Source organism: Triturus cristatus, chromosome 11, assembly GCF_964204655.1.
Source record: "Triturus cristatus chromosome 11, aTriCri1.1, whole genome shotgun sequence".
Lineage (NCBI taxonomy): Eukaryota > Metazoa > Chordata > Amphibia > Caudata > Salamandridae > Triturus > Triturus cristatus.
The window spans coordinates 830,989,563-831,011,986 of NC_140594.1; positions in this window are offsets into that span (position 1 = coordinate 830,989,563).

Below are 22,424 nucleotides of genomic sequence, written 5' to 3' on the forward strand. Positions count from 1 at the left end.
GAAAAGTGGATTCAAAATGTGTCAGACTGTAAAAGTACTTATCACTTGCCAAAAAAAGAGTAGTAAGTGTGCTTTCAAATTGGCAAAGAAATTTCGTTTTCTGCCTAATTTCAAACCATGACTCTGTGTGCAAAGAGGAATTATAGACAGAGATTTATTGCGTATTACTCTGGTAATTTTACAATTGCATTAGTAGGAAAAATGGGGGAGCTATTTTTTCAGCAGAAGCAGACTCTTAGCACACACCCAGCTGCTTATCCTGTAGAATCATGTATAGTATTCACAACCGAGTGGGGTTTGAGGTTGCAGTCAGTAATGCAAATACATTCAGCATCACTAAGGCTGGTTGCCCTTGCTGGAGTGTAGTCAGTCACCCAGGTTACACATGTTGCTGGTCTCAAAAAGCTGTTTGGACATGTGCTGTTTTCAGAATCTGAAAAGTGGATTCAAAATGTGTCAGACTGTAAAAGTACTTATCACTTGCCAAAAAAAGAGTAGTAAGTGTGCTTTCAAATTGGCAAAGAAATTTCGTTTTCTGCCTAATTTCAAACCATGACTCTGTGTGCAAAGAGGAATTTTAGACAGAGATTTATTGCGTATTACTCTGCTAATTTTACATTTGCATTAGTAGGAAAAATGGGGGAGCTATTTTTTCTGCAGAAGCAGACTCTTAGCACACACCCAGCTGCTTATCCTGTAGAATCATGCATAGTATTCACAACCAAGTGGGGTTTGAGGTTGCAGTCAGTAATGCAAATACATTCAGCATGACTAAGGCTGGTTGCCCTTGCTGGAGTGTAGTCAATCACCCAGGTTACACATGTTGCTGCTCTAAAAAAGCTGTTTGGACATGTGCTGTTTTCAGAATCTGAAAAGTGGATTGAAAATGTGTCAGACTGTAAAAGTATTTATCACTTGCCAAAAAAGAGTAGTAAGTGTGCTTTCAAATTGGCAAAGAAATTTCGTTTTCTGCCTAATTACAAACCATGACTCTGTGTGCAAAGAGGAATTATAGACAGAGATTTATTGCGTATTACTATGGTAATTTTACATTTGCATTAGTAGGAAAGGGGGAGCTATTTTTTCAGCAGAAGCCGACTCTTAGCACACACCAAGCTGCTTATCCTGTAGAATCATGCATAGTATTCACAACCGAGTGGGGTTTGAGGTTGCAGTCAGTAATGCAAATACATTCAGCATGACTAAGGCTGGTTGCCCTTGCTGGAGTGCAGTCAGTCACCCAGGTTACACATGTTGCTGGTCTCAAAAAGCTGTTTGGACATGTGCTGTTTTCAGAATCTGAAAAGTGGATTCAAAATGTGTCAGACTGAAAAAGTACTTATCACTTGCCAAAAAAAGAGTAGTAAGTGTGCTTTCAAATTGGCAAAGAAATTTCGTTTTCTGCCTAATTTCAAACCATGAATCTGTGTGCAAAGAGGAATTATAGACAGAGATTTATTGCGTATTACTCTGGTAATTTTACATTTGCATTAGTAGGAAAAATGGGGGAGCTATTTTTTCAGCAGAAGCAGACTCTTAGCACACACCCAGCTGCTTATCCTGTAGAATCATGCATAGTATTCACAACCGAGTGGGGTTTGAGGTTGCAGTCAGTAATGCAAATACATTCAGCATCACTAAGGCTGGTTGCCCTTGCTGGAGTGTAGTCAGTCGCCCAGGTTACACATGTTGCTGGTCTCAAAAAGCTGTTTGGACATGTGCTGTTTTCAGAATCTGAAATGTGGATTCAAAATGTGTCAGACTGTAAAAGTACTTATCACTTGCCAAAAAAAGAGTAGTAAGTGTGCTTTCAAATTGGCAAATAAATTTCGTTTTCTGCCTAATTTCAAACCATGACTCTGTGTGCAAAGAGGAATTATAGACAGAGATTTATTGCGTATTACTCTGGTAATTTTACATTTGCATTAGTAGGAAAAAGGGGGAGCTATTTTTTCTGCAGAAGCAGACTCTTAGCACACACCCAGCTGCTTATCCTGTAGAATCATGCATAGTATTCACAACCGAGTGGGGTTTGAGGTTGCAGTCAGTAATGCAAATACATTCAGCATGACTAAGGCTGGTTGCCCTTGCTGGAGTGTAGTCAGTCACCCAGGTTACACATGTTGTTGGTCTCAAAAAGCTGTTTGGACATGTGCTGTTTTCAGAATCTGAAAAGTGGATTCAAAATGTGTCAGACTGTAAAAGTACTTATCACTTGCCAAAAAAAGAGTAGTAAGTGTGCTTTCAAATTGGCAAAGAAATTTCGTTTTCTGACTAATATCAAACCATGACTCTGTGTGCACACAGGAATTTCTTAGATATTTAATTTGTGATGATGTTATTGTGATTTTCACTTGTAGGAAAGGGGTACATAGTATTTTAATATTTGAAAAGATCATAAAAAATGTAGTAATATATTTAAATAAAATAAAGGAATTTTTTTTTTAGTTTTTTTCAGATATTGCTGAAGAGCAGTGAACAAAATTTAAGATGCCTACAAAATCCAGACTAAGGAAAAACCACAAAAAAAATCTATATTTGAAGACAACTGGAGGACCTAAGTTAGTTGGAGATGCTCATGTTGGGAAAAAGAGAAAGTCTTCTGGTAAGCAGACAAAAGATTTTTTAAACAATATCTTCAAAAAAAAGAAAAATGTACAAAATGTCTGTACTGGAAAGAATGTTTTAAATAGAAAACAACAGGAAAAAATTGAGAATTTAGTTAATGCAAATATACCTTCAGAAACAATAAAGATTAACTTAAAAAGAAAAACAGCGTTTAAAGAGATTCGTAGAAAAATGTTTCAGAGAAGAGTTATGTCCAATTTGATAAAGGATGTGAAGAAATATAAGAAAAAAGCTAAATTTTATAAGAGAAAAAAAGAAATTGAAGCCATTGCAGCAAAGGCTTTAGAATTAAAAAGGAAACTATTCATTTTAATTTTGAACAGGATGCGTACATTAGATAAAATGGTCAATGTACTGAAATCACAAAGCAAAAGGAAAAGACTAGTGAAAAGAACAAACTTTTGTAAAGTGTTTTTAGGAGAATGGATGCATAGTTCAAGTAGTGAACCTTCTTTTAATGAAGAGAGTTATTTTCAAAGTAATAGTTTGCTGCATGCAGTTGACACCAGAGGTCGTGCTTATGAAGTGAAAAATGGTTGTATAATGGAGAAGGAGAAAATGGTTCCAAGAGATGAGGAACAAGTGATGGCGGATGAGGCTATGGGGAGACGTCCTAAAGCCCCAGTGTACACTTGGAATTGTAGTAGTATTTGCACTGTGCGTCAGGAATCTATTGATAAATTTCGTGAGTTTCTAAGAGAATATAGTAAAAAAAAGTGTTAAACAGAAGATTAAGGTACTTCAAAGTCTAGATCCATGCAGAGTGAGAGAGAATACTGGTTTGCAGGGACATTCTCTGGCTTGTCTATCTAGAAAAGTGTGTAAAAGTGTTTTTCATCATTTTAGGATGCTGGCTGTTCATCATACTGAAATGAGAAAGTTTGTGAGACGATTGTATTTTGCTAAAAGTCCAGCAATAAAGTTAGATGAATTGAATAGGGCTCTGTTCCGTGGATCGGTATCAGATGTAGAGAAGGTTACTGATGAAATTCAGTTTTGTTACTTTGGTCCAGAACAAGAAAGTGCAGAAAAGGACACAGTAAATGAGGAAGAAGTGGAAGAGAATGTAGAACCCTCTGTGAGTAAGAAATTTAATGATCACATAACAAAATTTGGAATAATCTCTAATGAAAGACCAAATATTACTTGTATTTGTTGCCGCAGAACTCATTATAGAAAACAAACCAGGAATGTTGATCTCTACAGAAAAAGTGAAAATGAAGATAATTATAAGTGGAAGGATTTTGCCACATATATATTTCTTGAAAATTGTTTTGAATTGGGTGAAGATCAGCATATTTGTAAATACTGTTACAACAAGTTAGAAGAAAATAGAATGCCGACCAGAGCTGTACATAATAATTTAGAATTGGATGCTATTCCTGCCGAACTTTCTGAATTAAATACATATGAGTCTATACTTATTCAATGTGTTCATCCGTTCCAGACCATAGTACGTATGGAGCCCAAAACTGGTAAATTACCTCCTTCAGATTTACTGAGAGGTTTAAAAGGTAGAGTGGTGTATTTGCCCTTGGATTTGAAAAAAAATATGGAAACTATTGATGCAGATACTTTGGAAACTGAACCATTAGTTATTCTGGTTAATGGTGTACCTACAAAGAATAAGAAGATTTGGCAGGAGCTGGTAGATGTACGGAAAGTACAAAGAGCAAATTTGTATTTGAAAAGGAATAACAAATGGTATGAATCAATTTATATGGAAGAAGAAGAAGAAGATTTACAAGAAGACACAGAAACACCAACTGGACAAATTGAAAAAGTGGACAAGTCAAAGGAAGAAGAAATTTATGAACATTTTAGCATACATCCTCTTCATTCAAAAGAAGTTATGGGAGACAATATTGATCTGTTTCAGATGAAGAAAGCAAAAGGAACTCCTGTGAGTGTATGGGAGGAGAGCTTGGAAGCTCGATGTTTTCCCCAGCTGTTTCCTACAGGAAAAGGAGGACGATACGATGAACGTCCAGAGCAGATTCCAGCTTCTGAGTATCGAACTACAAGACTATATGCAGAAGATCCAAGATTTCGACAAAGTATTCCTTATTTGTTCCATCTTTTATTTGAAAGCGACTTGTCTGCATTATTATTGAAGCAAGGAAAACAGTTACGGTTGCACTTGTAACATCGCGCATCGATTACTGCAACAGCCTCTATGCTGGTACAAATAAAGCTGTCACACACAAACTTCAGATGGTGCAACATGCAGCAGCGAGGCTGGTTCTAAAATGGCCGAAAAGATCATCTGCAACCAAAGCCCTCAAGGCATTACATTGGCTGCCCATTACAAAAAGGGTTTTGTTTAAAGTACTGTTAATTACTTTTAGAGCTGTTCACAACCTAGGCCCGTCCTATTTGAGGAAAAAATTCAGTAGATACTGTCCAACCAGAGCATTGCGTTCTTTAACGGCCAACCTGCTTACCGTCCCGAGTTTCAGACTCAAAACTCGAGGGGGCAAATCCCTGGCGGTACTGGGAGCAAAAGCATGGAATACTCTTCCCCCCCAGTTGAGATTACTGGATAAAGAAATAGACTTCCGTAAACATCTAAAAACCTGGATCTTTAATCTTCAAGATATAACTGCCAGAAGCCTAGTGTAATTCGGGTCTCGGTCAAGTAAGCATAGGGACTACCTAACATCTGGTGGTCCTTTCTGGGCGCCTAGATGCTCCTTGGAGCGATTGCCGCGCGATACAAATTGGCACTTACATTACATTACATCATATGCAGTAAATCACATTTTAAAAAGTGGAGTACATTTACAAAATGTGTCTGCTAAGGATTTTATGGAGAAAGTGCAGCACCGAGATGATCATTTGGAAACACAACTGATCAATCTGATGGCTTGTCAGCGTGGGACAAATGAATATTGGTACCGACGCCATGGTGAATTAAAATGCATGTTACGGAATTTAGGAACACCAACATGGTTCCTTACCCTAAGCTGTGCTGAGTACGCTTGGGATGATTTACTGGATTTTCTACGAGAGGCAAATTCAAACATTACAAACATCGAATACAAGACAGCAGGAGAACTGTGCTCATTGGATCCGGTTAATGTTTGCAGATATTTCAATCATAGATTTGAGGCTATGATGTCCTTCATCTGCAATAAAAAAAATCCACCTCTTGGAGAAGTAGTAGATTTCTTTTGGAGAAAAGAGTACCAGGCAAGAGGTGCTCCTCATATTCATATGCTGTTGTGGATCAAGGATGCCCAAAAGTTTGGAACAGATACTGATGAAGCAGTGTTATCTTTCATTGAAGAATATGCAACATGTGCTATACCTAAAAGCACAGAAGAGAAAAAGTTAAAGGAGCAAGTTTTACGTTTCCAGAGTCATCGGTGTGGAAAATACTGTCGACGGAAGTACAAGACCAAAGATAAATTCTACACAAAGTGTCGATTTGGATTTCCTAGACCTGTTCTTTCAAATGGAAGAGTAAACAGTTTTATGTCAGCTGTGCGACATACTATTACAAGAAAATCACCTAAGAATACCTACAACCTTAAAAGAAAAGAAGAATCAAAAAATATAAATGACTACAACCCAGTCATTTTATCCATGTGGAATGCTAACATGGATATACAGTATGTAGCTGACAATTCCATTGCTGTTGCTCGATATGTAACGTCTTACATTACTAAATCAGAAAAAACTGAATTGAAAGAAATGTGGGAAGAGATTTCTCACGAGAAGACTGTCAGTAAGAAGCTGTACAGTTTCAGTTTAAAGATGTTATCACATCGAGAAATTGGATCCTACGAATGTTCAGATAGGTTATCTTCTGCAAGTCTCTACTCGAAATCACGAAGAATAATTTGGGCAAGTTTAGGCCTTGCAGCAATGAGAAATCGGGTACTGAAATCTGTTGGAGAAATTGAATATTTGGCCGAGTATGACCCAGAAAGTACAGATATTTTGAAATCAAACCAGTTGGACACATATTATCCCAAGAGAAGTCTTCATCTAGAGAACATGTGTCTCTATGAAGTGCTGCAGAACTACATTTATTCACGGAAAGCCACAGAAGACATCAACAATGGAAAATATAAAGTCATTGGTGAGGAAGGATGTTTGGTGAAGCAAACAAAAGGAAGTTTGATAAATCACAGGAAGCTGAGTTGCGACACTAATGACAAAAAGGAATTTTACTACTTGGCTCTTTTACAGCTGTTTAAACCATGGCGTACAGAGGACGAACTACTGGGAGAATTTCAAAGCTATGAAGATTCCTTTAATGCTTGCAAAGACAGCATAGACTGCAGTACTTTCACAAATTATGTGCAAATGTTAAATGAAGAAATTGAGCAGGAAACTAAAATTGCAGCTGAAGTAGCTAGAGACAGTTCTCAAGACAGCCAAAGTTCTGGAACACTCAGTCAAGATCCCCTAGGACAACCTATCATTGAAAATGAAGCTGCAATAGCTATGACTGAAGTGGAAACGGCTATGAATCAAGCTCAAGAAGAATTTATAGACTTACCAAATTTGGAAAGACAACTGAATGAAGAGCAGCAACAAATTTATGAAGAGATCAGAAACAAAATTGATCACGGATTACTACATGAAAAAAAAGAGTGCTCATGCACATCATTTCAACCAATCAGGATGTATGTAAGCGGACAAGCTGGAACTGGAAAAAGTTTCTTAATAAAAGTCATCAGAAGCTACCTACAGCAAAAAACGGATTCAACTTTGTCTTGTGTGGTTACTGCTCCAACTGGGTTAGCAGCATATAACATAAAAGGAATCACCTTACATCGTTTGCTAATGTTACCAGTGGAGCATGAGAACAAAATACAATACCACAAGCTAACTGGAGAAGCATGCTTGGAAGTTTCAAGAGTATTGAAGAAGATGCAAGTTCTCATTATTGATGAGGTGAGCATGGTATCAAACTTAATGCTTGCCTTTGTGCATTTAAGAATGGAGCAAATTCTAAGGACAGACTATGACGTGTTATTTGGTGGAAAACATGTCATAGTTTTTGGGGATCTTCTACAGCTTACTCCAGTTAAAGGACAACCAGTGTTTAATACTGTGACACATGAAGACACAAAAAAGTCATTGGGAAGAATTGGTAATGAAAATATTTGGTCCTTCTTTGAGTACAAGGAACTTACTACTAATATGAGGCAAGCAAACGATGAAGAATATGGAAGTATTCTGAAAGATATCAGAGTTGGACTACTCACAGAAGCTGGCACGAAAGCATTACAGAGTCGGTTGCTAAATAATTTATTTCCAAAGGAAGAAATAGTTGCAGAGAAGATATACAAGAACATTGCAGAAAAGAAAAGTGTCATCTGCTTAATGCCAACTCTACGTGAATGCTCAATATTCAATGAGGAGCTTTTGAAATTGGAAAAGGAAGAGATTAAGAAATTGGAAGCAGTGGACAAAATTCAGCATGAAAGAATTACTATTACATTAACAGGCAAACTGAAAAATAAATTGGATTCACTAGAGAAGAACATTTCCAAAACTGCTGGATTAGAAAAAAATCTATATGTTTGCAGTAACTGTAGAGTATTTTTAAGGAGAAATTTGGATGTTGAAAAAGGTTTAGTAAATGGAGCTATGGGAAGAGTTGTGGGTTTTATTAATTATCAGAAAAAAGATGGAATTGAATGTTTAAAAATAAAATTTGATCAGATAGAAGAAGTTATAGACATTTGTCGTTGTACAGTTCGTTTCATGCTTGTGAAAGACTTATTTGTACGTAGGAAACAGTTTCCGTTTTCTCTAGCATATGCTGTAACTATTCACAAGTCTCAAGGATTGACTGTAGATTGTGCATTTGTAAACATTGGTTCAACTGTGTTCAAAGAAGGTATGGCTTATGTAGCTTTGTCACGAGTGAAAACATTATCTGGTTTATTCATGATAGACTTTGATGATTCAAAAGTTAGTGCTGATACAAACTGTGTAAAGGAGTATAATAGATTAAGAAGAACCTATGCTCCTCATTTAGGTCAGTATCCTGTGTTGGAGAAACGTGTAGTTTCTCGAAAAAGGAGAATTGAGAATATCTGTAATGAGGATGTAGAGAGGAGAAAAAGAAAGAGGAGTGATGTAATTGCAAGCAAAAAGAAAAAGGAAAATGTTGAAGAGGTTGTAGGTTGTCATTTTGAAAATAGCTCTGGTGTCAACTGCTACGCTAATGTAGTGCTGAATGTTGCATTTTATCTGGAAAATTTGCAAGAGCAGATAATAGTAAATCAGAGAAAAAGATTCTGTTCTGAGTTGAGTCTCCTTTTTCAAAAGCTGAGTAATGATAAAACTCAAATAGAAAGTGCTACTGAAATTAGAAAACTTTTAGATGTATGGTCAGGACGAACACAGTTTTCTCAAAATGTACAGCAAGACGCACAGGAATTCTTGATGTATTTTCTTCAGGTACTGGAAGAAGAAGGGGTACACATTGAAAATATGTTTGGTGTCTCTTATAAATGGGAACATAGTTGTGAAAACTGTTTCAATACATGTGGCTCTAATGTTGATTCTGAAAGGTTTATTTATTTAACATTGCCAGACAGTAAAACAGTCACTTTTGCTAAATTAGTTAAAGATGCTAATCATAGCATGGAATGCGGTGAGTGTAAATCTGACATGTTTTCAACGTTAATTTTAAAGGAATACGGACAGTATGTAATTTTAATGATGCAACGATGTAGAGCTGATGGTTCAAAATTGGATACTTTAATAAAGAAGTTTATTGGACAGCAATTATCAATTTCAGGAAAAACTTTTGTAACAGTTGCAATAATTTTCCATGAAGGACCTACTGTAACTTCTGGACATTACACAGTTTATCTTAAATGTGAAAAAGGCTGGACACTGTGTAATGATTCCCAATAGATTTTCAAGCAACGTTTGCCTTTTGATTTAGCAAATTCCTATCTAATCTTTCTGAAACCTAAATTTTAGAGAGAATTGGCAAGATTTGTACAAAACAATTTTTCCATTTTATTGGATTACCATTGGAATTTTCAAATAAAAAGATTTTTCAAATTACCATTTGGCCTAATGGAAAGGTAACCAATTGTATTGTGGACTTATTTAATTCCTAATGAATCTTTCAGAAACCAAAAATTTGGAGAGAATCGGTAACATCTGTACAATTTAAATTTTGGAATTTTATTGGATTACCATTGGAAATTTAATCAAAAAAGATTTTTAAAATTACCATTTGGCCATAAGGAAAGGTAACCAATTGTATTGTGGACTTATTTAATTACTAATTAATCTTTCGGAAACCAAAATTTTAGAGAGAATCGGTAACATCTGTACAATTTAAATTTTGGAATTTTATTAGATTACATTTGGAAATTTAATCAAAAAAGAATTTTAAAATTACCATTTGGCCTAAAGGAAATGTAACCAGATGTATTGTGGAGTTATTTGAGATATATTATTTTTGTGATTATGCTTCTGAAACAAAATTGTCAGACGGTATTTAAAGAAATAGTTATTGTTATTAGATGATATTTTTTTTGAATATTTTGCATTTCTATAATGTTATGTTTTAGTGAGAAGAGATTCGGGGCTTTTTTAAAACAATCTTTGAGATTGTTATTTTTTTTTTGCCCGCTGTTAAGTGATGAATGCAATTGCTTTCACGATTTATAGTGAAATGCAATATATTCTGAAAACAGCAAAAAAATGGCAAATAATTGTTTTTGGAAAATATGTAAATACGTGTACTGTATTATAAAATGTTTTATTAAATATTAATACTTTTTTCTTTTTTTTCAGATTGAGAAAGAAAATTTACGAAAAATAAAACCATTTTTACAAGCAATTTCAATTAAATTTAAAATGATAATTAAATTTTTGGGTGGGTCAGGTAAGTCAGAAATTAGATGGTCCCTTTCTTCCACTTCTCCTCAAACAGATTTTCAGTATTTAGTTATTAATCCCTCAAGGACCTTGTAATGTGGTAATTGTTTTTTTGTGTTTTTAAAAAATAAATAAATAAATAAATACGCTTACCGTACGCGTACGGTAAAAAAAAAAAAAAAAAGTTTTTAAGAAAAAATTAAAAAAAGTTGAGAGGTAAGGTTGGCTCTTAAAAGAGCCGTTGTGTTCATGCAGGGACAGAGGAAAGGAAGAATGGGAACATTAGCTGGTAGGACAAATGTGCTGGTCTATTTTGTTGTTAATGAGGGGAAGACTGGTCTCCCTATGAACAATTAGACCATGGCAAAATGAGCACCGCATAGTAACCCTCGCAAACCGATGGTTAGTTTCCACAGGACCAGAAAGAGGTGAATCTGCCCCCACAGATGAAGGGCTCAGCTGAGCTTCCGAAGAAGGACTCTGCTGAGCTGCTGTGGATGTGCTTGCTCGACTTACTGAAGGGTTGCCTCTAGTATGTCGTGCATGTGTCCTAGGATGTACATCCTCAAGGTGTCTCAACATAGTGTGATTCCCGAAGGAATACTTCTTGTTGGGATTACCTCTCGAAAGTACACGCTGGCACAGCTTGCAAGTCACCAAAGCAGCATTGACTTTTTTCTCGCCCTCAGGAAAAGTAAAATACTCCCATATAAAAGAGCTCTTCTGTTTCCTCTTTCTCTGCCTGATGGTGGTGCTGCTAGCCTCACTCTCAGCAGAAGAGTGCTGGTCTGCCATCGTATCCCAAAGACAAGTCAGCTCCTTCTCCCAAGGGATCACAAGCAGAAATGAGGGGAATGGGTGTGGTGTAGGAGAGTTCTAGAACTGAAACTACTTTGAACCAATCAAAAGTTTTGTTTCTTGATCACATGACCCACCGTGCGCGTACGTTACGCTTACGGTGCGCTTACGGAGCGCTTACGGAGCGCTTACGGTAAAAGTACGCATGCGCGTAAAAAAGACACACGCTCGCGCGCATGCGCATAACGGGCACGCCCCAACACTTCCGCGTAACGTGCGCGTGTAGCGTACACGCTTACGCGCCACGTACGCAGTACGCACGGCTACGTAAATTGCGTAACGATACGCAAAAAGAGTAGAAATATTACGAACATTACGCAAACCGTACGCTTACCGTAAGCTTACCGTACGCGCACTTAAAAAAAAAAAAGAAAAAAAAAAAACAGAAAAAAAAACCCACTATGTTATACTAATATATCTTACCTGTTTGTTAAAAAAAAAAAATGACAAAAAATAATATAATGCAGAATTTTTAAAAATTAAGCATAGTGTTTTAAGAGAATATAAAGTAAAAAAAAAAAAAAAAGCTTGCAAATAAAAAAAAAAAACACGTTAAATATAAGAATTTGTATTAAAAAATCCATACAAAAACAATGAAAAAACCATGGGAATCACACATGTTATAGGTAAGAATTAGCATTTAAAAAACCATACAAATTCACTGAAAAAACCATGGGTTTCACACACGTTATAGTTAGGAATTAGCATTTAAAAAACCTTGCAAATTCAGTGAAAAAACCAAGGGTTTCACACACGTTATAGTTAGGAATTAGCATTTAAAAAACCTTGCAAATTCAGTGAAAAAACCATAGGTTTCACACACGTTATAGTTAGCGGACATTTTACTCATAAAAAACCAATGAAATTCCCCCGTTATAGTTAGTTAAGCTAACTATAACTCGCGCACCCGCAATCCACTGCTGATGACTTAACATATTACATCACTCATGACATGGTCAGTGACATCACTCATGACATCACTGATGACATCTCAAATGACATCACTGATGACATCATCCTTGTGACAGAGTGGTAGACCTCCTCTCACCCTGATATAACCTTTGATACAAACATTCAAAAATAGAGATTGAAATTTTCAAAAAAATGGACATACCAATACCAGTTACAACAACCTCTTCAGTAATTCTAAGATCCACATACACATCCACTCATTCACCAACAGTCCTGTACAGTCACTCATACGTGTACTCACTCATCATATGTACTCATACACCTATACATCCTGTTACACAATGCCACTCATCCATAGAGTTACTCACGCACATAGTCACTCATGCTAATAAAGAATCAAACATACATTTACTTGCATATACAGTTATACACACACCACCACACTTACTTCTACGGAAACTTACACATACTTACTCTTTTAAATAATCACTTATAAAAACACATACTTATTCATACAGGAACTGTTTCAATCTCTCACTCTCACATATACTCACTTATATACACCAATAGTCAAATAAACTTCTTTAAAACATATTTAAAAACTCATAAAGACACTATTGAGACAGTCATTCACTCACTAACACACCCATACACACACTCATCCACCCATACAGACATGCACACATGCTGTCTTCAACACATACAACCAGAGAGTCAATCATTCATGCACCTATGCACTACGTAATACCCCCCACCAAACCATGCAGACACTCACACTGATACTCAAAAAACAACCTAATATCCTATATAAACACCCATGTAGCTACTCACCAACCCATGCAGACACTTATACACAAAGTGAGAGACTGATACAGATAATTACATATTTAAACATTACTCAGTAAGCCATGTATTCACTAAGATACACTTAATCAGTCAGTTACACAATCAATTTTTCAAAAACAAATCATCCTTTTAGACACTTATATACCCATTTATTCTTCCATCGACCTTGAGATATACATATATAAAACATATTTAATTTTCAGAAAAACACACATTCACTGGATGATGTCATCAGTGATGTCATTTGAGATGTCATCAGTGATGTCATGAGTGATGTCACTGACTATGTCATGAGTGATGTAATATGTTACGTCATCAGCAGTGGATTGCGGGTGCGCGAGTTATAGTTAGCTTAACTAACTATAACGGGGGAATTTCATTGGTTTTTTATGAGTAAAATGTCCGCTAACTATAACGTGTGTGAAACCTATGGTTTTTTCACTGAATATATATATGACGGAAGTAAAAAAGGCATTACATGAATTGGAGGAAGCCATCAAACACACATTCACTAAAGAGGAAACAGATAGAATGAGAAAAGACATGGAAATAAGACTGGAGAAGTATGAAACGGAAATACAAGAACGTAAGCAACGCAAATTTAAAAGAGATGAACAAGATTACCTACAAGGAAGAATTCTTACCTTTGCAAAAAGATTTGACATTCTAAAGAAAAATTATCCAACGCAGCAATTACCAAAAACAGTGGATACAACCAGTGAATCGGACGTTAGTGAAAATGAAAGCACAGCAGGAGTACACCCAACCACTCAAGTTCCTTTTTTAGAGGAAATCCGGTGGATGAACCTCGACAAAACTTTGGCAAGAGGCAGGGGTCGTGGAAGGGGCAGGAATCGAGGCTCAGGCCGGGGCAGGGGAGAAGAAAGTGCAACCACCTCACAGGCATCAGAAAAATCAGAAGGTCAAAACGAAAGAAGACGCTATTCACTACGCAACCGGAAGTGATGATGAACAATTTGATTGTAAATCTCTCAAAATATGAACTATCAGAAGAGGAAGAATCATTACTCAACAAAGGCCTGACCTTCTGCCCCGAAAGCCATTTCAATTACACGCAAGTCAGGATTGACCTTTATAAATATATAAGAAAGCTAAAGCTTGCTAAAATACATGCCTCCAAACAGCAAACAAGCTTGACCATGAATGGGATTGAACCCACACCACTGGAGCCCACAATCTCCATTGACCAAATGGGTGACCTCAAGACCATGTTTGACCTGTTATATGAATTGGATAAGGAAGAAATGTCAGAGGAGGAAATCTTATCCCATCTCAACATGGAAGTAGATAAGAGACCAGAGAGCGGTCTGAAGAGAAAATCTAAATACTGCCCAGTCTTATCACCAGGAAACAGATTTGACATGTTCTCAGATGCCATCATAGAGGAATTGGAAAAAATGTCTAAAACAAGAAATCAACGTAGAGAAAATTTAACAAAATCTGAAAGAGGAGCAATTAAAAAATTGATGGAGAATGAAAAAATTATAATAAAACCAGCAGACAAGGGAGGGAACATTGTAATCATGGACACATCAGATTACATCAAAGAGGCCATGGGACAATTGAACAATACTACAAATTACACGAGATTGAAAACTAACCCAATCAATAAAATGATAATTGAGTTGAATACACAATTGCAAAAATGGCATAATGAAGGCCTTCTTAATACCAATGAATTCACGTTCCTTATAAAGGACTTTCCCCAAATACCGACCATTTATTTTCTGCCGAAAATACACAAAACCCTGCAACAACCGCCAGGAAGACCAATTGTTTCCTCCTGCGATTCATTGTATGTAAACTTATCTGAGTATGTGGACAAATTCTTGGCTCCTATAGCCCAAAGTATGAGTTCCTATATCAAGGACACAGGAGACTTCCTGAGAATCCTCAATGGCATAACCTGGAACAACAGCTATCTCCTAATTACTATAGACGTGGTATCCCTATATACCTCCATCCGGCATGACATAGGAATAGAAGCATGCAGCTATTTTCTGAAACAGAGAAGCATCAAAAATTTGAAACACACACAGATGCTCTTGAAAATGATAGAAATATGTTTGACGAATAACATATTTATATTCAACAAAGAACTATTCAGACAACAATGCGGTACGGCCATGGGCATTTCATTTTCACCAAACTACGCGAATACTGTGATGGGATGGTGGGAAAAGACAATTGCCTGGTGCTCAGATTTTCAGATGGAATTGGAACGGATTGTACTTTGGGTCCGGTTTATTGATGACCTATTTTTAATTTGGAACGGCACAGAAACGGAGTTCCAAAAATATTTTGAAAAACTGTTAAACAATAACATTGGTTTATCCTTTACACATGTCATCAGTAAAAATGAAATTGCATTTCTGGACACCAAGGTTTTCATTGAGAACGAACAGATACATACCACTCTGTTTAGAAAAGAAACAGCGACCAACAGTATCCTACATGGAACGAGCTTCCACCCAATTCCACTGAAAAATAGCATCCCATACGGCGAATTCATACGAATAAAACGCAATTGCTCAAAAGAAGAGGATGCTGAAAAGGAAACATCGGAAACCATGGCCAGACTAAGAAGTCGGGGATACCACACAAGAACTCTGAGAAAATGTAAGGAAAAGGTGGATAAAAAATCAAGAACAGAGATCCTAATTCCAAAAAATGTGATGCAAGATAAAGGAGAACAACAAGCACCAAGGTTTATAACAACCTACAGTAAGGAAAGTGGCATGATACTGAATAAAATACAAAAATATTGGCATCTCATCTCTGGTGATGGGGACATTGGCAAAATACTAGGAAAAAGACCAGCGGTCACATACAGGAAAGCAAAATCCTTACAGGATATGTTAATAATGAGCCACTTTCAAGAAAAACCTAAAAGCAATTGGCTAACTAATCAAGCAAAAGGATTCCGGAGGTGCAATACATGCAAAGCCTGTAAGATTGGTAAAAACACGAAAACCTTTGATGAAGCTGATGGAAGTACCACCAACATTGAACAAAGTATCCTTTGCACTTCACGATTTGTAGTCTACGTTATAGAGTGCGATTGCGGTATGAAATACATTGGCAGCACGACCTGCACTCTAAAAAAACGAATATTGGAACATATCCGTGCTGTAAAGAATAAGGATATGACATACGCCACTGCAAAACACATGCAGAAATGCAAAGATGGAGATTGGCAAAAAATGTGTTATTATGGAATCTACATGACACCGGCACAGGAAAGAGGAGGAGACCGAACGAGATCACTACGACAGATGGAATCTAGATACATAATTAGACTCAGAACAAAAGCCCCGAGAGGCATCAATAATGATGAGGAACTTTTCATACATCTCTAAGGTTCTAAGAAACAATCTGTAAATCTGCCCCGAATCTTGTAAACAACATAATTGTTTAGTATACAAAGGATATCAAGTGATAATGTGACTTCTTGGGTACTATACCGAGTTACAGCAAAACATACTTAGATAGGCATCACTTGTGTATACAGGCCTAATGAGTAATGTACTTACATGCTTAATATTATTTTCACCTGCTGGTGTTTATTAATATATACCAGCAGTACAAATTTAAATGTAAAAGCCTAGCTGCGCTACGTTTTTCTTTAATTTAATATAATTTAAGCACATTCATATTATTTACTACAAATCCCACAATGCAACAGTAAAGCTGTAGTGGGAATAAATAAGGAAAGGGACAAAGGACTCACTAACCGTGAGAAAAGCCAAGGGCTGAAACGCGTTGGTGGAGGTTGCTAAATAAATTGCTTTGAATATACAGTTCCTGAGTGCCACGTCTTTTGCTTCAAATTCTATTAACACTGGGTCTGGATCCGACCCCTACGTGGAGCACCAGCTGTTGAGCGCGTCGAGCAAGGGATCACATTGTTGAATATATATATATATATATAGCAAAACCAAAGGGGATGATGGACGGAGTGTTGAACAATGCAAGCACTCACCCCAGTCAACTGATCAGGGTTTAATCCATCATCATTCTTTAGCTCACTCCGCCACCCCAGTTCAGACATGGCCATATGCAAATCAGTCTGACCCTGTGCCTCATGGGAACAGTCCAGCCCGAACTGCCAAGCCATGTCTTCCCTGGACCGGAAACAAGCATCCTGGGACCGGTTTCTGGCTAATCAGCCGTCAGCAGCCAGGCTAGCTTGAATCCAGTGGCAAAGTGAGCAAGAGACCCACGTCTGGGCAGACCCTGCCAACTTAGGGCGAACAAAGCAAAAGCAAAGTGGATGATGGACGGAGTATTGAACAATGCAAGCACTCACCCCCAGTATATATACTTGCACAGGTGGACAATATTAACCTTCACAGATATTACAGTCACTATATCTCCTACCACTATATCAATAAGATCAGTAATGTAGCTAAGTATAGATTTGCTATTCTCAATTCAACGTCTATTTACCTTGACAATATGCTGATAATTGAACACCTATCACAAAGGATCTCAAAGATCTGTCATCCAAGCTACAGCAAATTAGTATACTTCATACATATGGATAGTGGAAACACAAACATGGCATATGTGAAGTCTTTCTTGAAAGGAAAAGAAAGACTTCTGGACAGTCAGTGGGATCAAGCTCTGGAAGGTCAAAAACAATTTCCTACAGTAGATAATTAACCTGTGAGAAGGGCTGTATAACTTCCACACAGAAGTCCTTTTGCCAAAGAGACATTCAGAAGAATCTACATACCGTGAGTTCAAACAAGAAGTAAGTAGAACCTCACAGTTATGCAGACTATACAACAAGCATAGTCCCTGTTTCAAAGAACCTCTGAGCATTGCCATCTATTACTTGGAAAGTCCGACTTTCAGTTTTGATGATCCCAATCTAAAGTAGGGTCACTTTAAGTGTGGTTGGAACTATGAGTCACGACATATGCTTGTTACTGTAGGAATCTTCAGGGTAAATGAACATGTCTTTGATGCTGATGATGTTCATGGCAAGGGCTTAATGAAGCTGGGCTTCTGCCTTCTCCCTTGTCTCTTTGCACGCCCTGGTGCAAGCCCTCACAGATCTTAAACGTGCATTGTGGACTGTTGAATAATGTGGCAAATCTAAACTTGCAGTTAGGATTAAAGAGTGGTGGTGCAAATCTGAACAATAACCAAGGATTAATAAGGGATGCTGCGAATGCAGCCATTCAGTCCATAATTCTAAATTATGGTGCAAATAGAGCCAGGCATTCAAGGTTTCTGAGGACAAACCTGAAGAAACATTGGCGATTAATGAACAATGGTGCAATGCTGAACATGCATAACGGTGGTCATTTTTTTAAAACATATTTTAGACATTCTTGGCACTATAGTTCCCATCTCTACCCAATGCTTGCACTCTCATAACCGGGCTATTTCTTGAAGGATTATAGTCACTCTTGACACAATAGTGTCTAACCCTTGTGATATGCTGCTCTGTCATAATGGTGATAATTCTTTATATTTTAAAGATGATCTTGACACGATGGTGCTCAGCCATTATGTAATGGTTGCACTGGCATCATATTGGTACTTCTTGGCATTTGAGTGCATTATCACTACCACTGTCTGAAGCTGAAGCCTGTAAGGTGGGTGAAACCTGCGTGCACCCTTACGTGCACTTTTTCACTCACTCTCACACTCTTTTAATCGTTGACTAATTTTCATCTACTCAACATCCACACAACTACACACCCAACAAGTGAAGATATTGAACTTGCAAATTGACTAGAGCTAACAGCTTGCAGAGGGAGGAGGTGTGGCACCGCGGCCAGGGCGACTAACTGGGGAATTTGGGGATCACGGCACGATCCCCGGCGCCGGCGGCAGATTAACCCAGAACCGTGTGATTTTGGGCAATAGCTTGCTTAATCTTCTCGACGGCCCCCAGCGTGATTGTTCGCACTTTTCAAATGTGGATTATTATCGCCAGTACACCCGACCGGGGGCCAATTTAAATGAAACTTTAAGACCCCCTCCTCAGGCTGGGCAGGGTGTCCCATTGTTTTGCTTTGCACACAGATCTCAAGGGTTCAAGGTCAGCAAATAAGCGACTACGCCACATCTCTCCACATCCCTTCTTTAAACAGGCAGGGCTTCAAGAACCTCATTAACAAGTGCTTTTTGATCCGTGTTCAAAAGTGCAGCTCTTGGCGCTATATTGTAACCGTTGAGCGCCTGCTGCAGACCGAACTTTGTTTAATAACGCTTCTCGGGCTGTTCTTCATCTTCTGTATCATTAGGAGCAGACAAGATAAAAAATAATAGCTATGTTTATGTCTGGGACAAACAGTACGCTTGCAAAACAGGCGCGTGTATTCTGAAGCATTTTATGTAAGTGCCGCAGATTTATCAAAATATGAAACAGGCTGACCTTTCAGTGCTGTTCAGAAAGGTTTGCAGGTGTCAGCGACCAGAACTAAAAAGAACAACTTTGCAGAAAAATAGTTGGCATTTCGCTAGCAAGTTTTACTTCCTAAATGATACACACGATCTCTGCTTCACCATAATTAATGCTGATTTACAAAACTAAATTTGAAAACAGAAAAGCTCTCTGTGGTGGTTAATAAATTTGAAAATGATGTGAGAGCTTCCTCGTATACTGTGGTATTGTCCAGAGTTATGCACACACACACAGACACCCAAACACACACGCACACATACACACACATATATATATATACATTTATATGTGTGTGTATATATATATATATATATATATATATTCAGTGAAAAAACCATAGGTTTCACACACGTTATAGTTAGCGGACATTTTACTCATAAAAAACCATTGAAATTCCCCCGTTATAGTTAGTGCAGGCAACTATAACTCACGCGACCGCAATCCTCTGCTGATGCTAATACTGTATTTAGACACTTATTTGCCCATGTCTTCTTCCATTAAATTTTAGCTATACATATATTACAAATATTTTTTTTTCATAAAGACACATATGTCATCAGCAGAGGATTGCGGTCGCGTGAGTTATAGTTGCCTGCACTAACTATAACGGGGGAATTTCAATGGTTTTTTATGAGTAAAATGTCCGCTAACTATAACGTGTGTGAAACCTATGGTTTTTTCACTGAATTTGCAAGGTTTTTTAAATGCTAAATCCTAACTATAACGTGTGTGAAACCTATGGTTTTTTCAGTGAATTTGTACGGTTTTTTAAATGCTAAGTTACTTTACGGCGTTCGTGGCGTGCGCGCCCACTTCACGCAGTTCGTTCCGTGCGCGCACGGTGCACTTCGCGCACCGTGCGCGTACAGCGCGAAGCGCACCGTGCGCGTACAGCGCGAAGCACACCGTGCGCCCACTTTACGCAGTTAGTGCCGTGCACGCACGGTGGGCATGTGGTGCGCTACGCGCACCGCGTGCCCACGTTACGCTGGATGGGCCATGTACGCACGATGCGCTTTGTGCACCGTCCGCACACGGACATATTATGCACTTTGTTGTGAAAGGTTATCTATTATTTGGTCTGTTGGAATATATGCCATGTACGCAAGGTGCCCTTCGGGCACCTTTTGCACACGGGGTGGGGTGATTGTGGATATTGATTTTTTTTTTTGATTTATTTTTTACCGTACGCGTACGGTAAGCGTAATCAGCGTTTTTTCAAAAAAAAAAAAATTTTTTTTTTTACTTGGGGGTTCTTTTGTGACACCCTAACCATGGCTATGTGGTTAGGAGCTGTCTAGCCTGCCCCTTTTCGTGTTTTCCAGCTTTGTTTTTCCTCCCCCCCTCAGAGTGCGAGAGAGAAAATGGCGGCCGACACTTCCTGGTTTCGACCGATTCGAATGTTTACTAAGATCTAACAGCCAATCAGAATCGCGCTCGCGCACGTCACCGTACGCGTACGGTAAGCTTACCGTAAGCGCACGGTAAGCGCACCGTAAGCTGCCACAGATATATATATTGATTTAAATGCTATTTTCTCTGGAAATACTGAACAGATGTACACCAGACCTACAAAAGGCACTTCCGTGACCTGTAGACTACCTCTCTGCCAAATTTCAAGTAACTCTGTTCAGCCGTTCGGGCTGTAGCTGTGTCTAAAGGTCCTATGGAAAAATGCATGGGGAAAACGCGTTTTGGGACCCCCCTTTTTTCTCAGCCCCCGCTTGACGAATCCCCCCGAGACTTTCAGGGTAGGAGCGGACCGTAGCGCCCCATTAGTTTTGAAAATTTCGCGAGGATTCGTCGACCGGCGCCAAAGTTATTCAAAATAGAATGTTGCGGTTTTCCTATGGAAACAGGGTCCTAACTATAACTATCTACTGGCGACCGCCAGTAGATAATATATATATATGTACAACGATACAACCGACTTCGGTTGGAATACATAAAGCACTATTTCTAAACAGTACTGTCAACTTGCACACTTTTCACATAATTTTCTTAAAGTCTTGTCAAAATATGTGTATTACTTTTATTGTTTTTAATTTGCGTTAAATTTGATGACTCACATTACACTTTGCGGGTGACAAGACTAAGGTGATCAAGTACTCAGCAAGCCTACTGCAATGTCAAAAATAGACGTTAGGTATTTATAACAGAATTCAGTGGCTAATCTGTGAATTGAGACAACTACAATCAAATGTCAATGTGTAAAAAGTTTTTTTCAGATTGTAAAGTCAAAAACTGTGTTCACATACAAATATGACCGACACTTTATATTGTTTGTCTATATATGCACTGTCACTTTAAACATTGATGAAAAAAACGGTATAAAAGAGATCAGCTGACTAAACAGCGCGTCATGTGATCAAGGATCAAGGCTCCAAGGAGCCGAAACGCATAATGGCCGGCATACTGATGGGACAATAATAATATTTGTCAGCAACTTATATGTGGTCTGTGCTCCATTCTTCAAGATTGAAGTGCCAGTGGCAGTGGCAAGTGGAGGTCATTTGAGATGTCATCAGTGATGTCATGAGTGATGTCACTGACCATGTCATGAGTGATGTAATATGTGATGTCATCAGCAGTGGATTGCGAGCGCGCGAGTTATAGTTAGCTGAACTAACTATGATGGTGGAATTTCATTGGTTTTGTACGAGTGAAATTTCAAGCTAACTATAACGTGTGTGAAACCTATGGTTTTTTCAGTGAATTTGCAAGGTTTTTTAAATGCTAATTCCTAACTATAATGTGTGTGAAACCTATGGTTTTTTCAGTGAATCTGTACGGTTTTTTAAATGCTAATTTATGAATGTTTTATTTTATTTTTTATATATTTCTTTTTCAAAAAATTACATATGTA